Source organism: Trachymyrmex septentrionalis, unplaced genomic scaffold (genome assembly GCF_001594115.1).
Source record: "Trachymyrmex septentrionalis isolate Tsep2-gDNA-1 unplaced genomic scaffold, Tsep1.0 scaffold8, whole genome shotgun sequence".
NCBI lineage: Eukaryota > Metazoa > Arthropoda > Insecta > Hymenoptera > Formicidae > Trachymyrmex > Trachymyrmex septentrionalis.
In genome coordinates, this window is record NW_017305987.1 from 330,189 (window position 1) to 332,050 (window position 1,862).

The following is a 1,862-nucleotide window of genomic DNA, read 5'->3' on the forward strand; positions in this document are numbered from 1 at the left end:
TTCTTTTTTTATTGTCTAGCAGGAATAAGTCATTATAATCTTTGAATATTGTTATAATCTTATTGAATTACCAACACACGAAAAAGTTGTGTCTAGATAATTTTACTAAATATAATACAATACAGGATGGACAAGAGTTATTGCTCCACCTTATATATTTAATGTCTATCTTTAATCGAGAGATGCAGAATAAGTAATTATGTGAAGAATAATATACTAATTAGAAAACTTTTTAATTGTTATATTAATTAGATAAAAATATAACATCGCATTGAGATAAATAATGAATTGTTTCTGAATTGTCCGTTAACGATTGTTATTTCATTTCATAAAATTTTAGTTATTATGTAACAAATAATCTTTTTATTTTATAATATCAAAATATTATATACAAAAATATCTTTTATGTAGGAAGATATTTTAGTATTTTCAGAGCGAATATTGATATACATCTTTTGTAAATTTATTCTTAAAAATAAAAATGTTACATAAAATGAAAAATATTTGTATATCAATACATGTGTATAATATCTCGATTTTTCTATGATAATATCAAAAGGTGCTAGTCCATTTATTCATAGAAAGTTGCAAAACAAGATGAAATAAAATATAAAGAAGGATTCTGCAATGCTCTTAAGCAAATAAGGACACGAAATTGAAACCCCGAGCATCATTATTGAGTCTCGAAACAACCTGGTAACACGACGTGTCAATTGCGGGGCTGTTCAATGCTACCGTTAATTGTAATCAAAGTTTGTAGTCCGAATGCGGTTCTTGCACTCTGCAAATGCACATGCGATATATGCCCCGTATGCGGAGCTATGCTGGTATATAAGCAGCGGCGCTACTCTCAGTATAGTGACAAACAAATTAGAAAAGCCAATTAATACGTTATTTAATATATAAGCGAACGTGTTTCTCGAAAAATTCTGCTCTTCCGAATTTCTTTTATTAGTTTCAACCTCAATAATTCGTTTATAGAAATAACATTCCCCAAGCAGAACAACAAGTCACGATAACGTCAAAATGACATTGAATGATGAGTCGAAAATGATTGAAAAATGACTTTTAATGATCATTTTAGAATCATTTTGACACCATTTTGATATCATAATGACTTGTTGTTCTGCTTGGATCGACTTTTAGGAGGGATACTGCTCGAAGAGAAAGATTTTGTTGTAGAGTATCTAAAAATTTAATTAGATAACATATTTGAAAGTTGGACAAAATAATTATCTAGGACGCTCACAGATTGCTAGAGAATCAAAATTTGCAATATTGCTTATCATGCTTGCGTTTCCTGCATAATTAATTTGACGACAAAATTATTTTTAGATCTGTATCTACCTAATTTTTACATATTCTAACCAAATCGCTCTTTCCATGTGGATATGAATTGTCCTTTAGAATGGTTCAAGTTGTAATACGAAAACACTACAATAATAAATACGAGATTTTACTTTAAACGTCTTCCCCTGTGTCATCCGGAGCGTACATTGTACTTCCAACATTATGCTAACGAAGATCATCAACGAGTCACAACATTGTCATGCATAAACACGATTTTGACGGCGGCAGTCGCGGTGAAAATTCCTCGTCTCTCTCTTTGCACCTTTCCTTACACACTCTTCGTAAGGTATGTCAATACACGGATCGGATAACCACAGCGACATGTTGCGCATCACGGAGAATTGACTCACTCGACAATCGCAACTTGCAACTCATACGCTTCCGCTATCCACTTATTTTTCGCTGTTCCTTCTTTGTTCCTCTCTCTCTCTCTTTCCCCGGTTAACGCTCGCTTTCGTGAACAGCTCTCTCTCTCTCTCTCTCTCTCTCTCTCTCTCTCTCTCTCTCTCTCT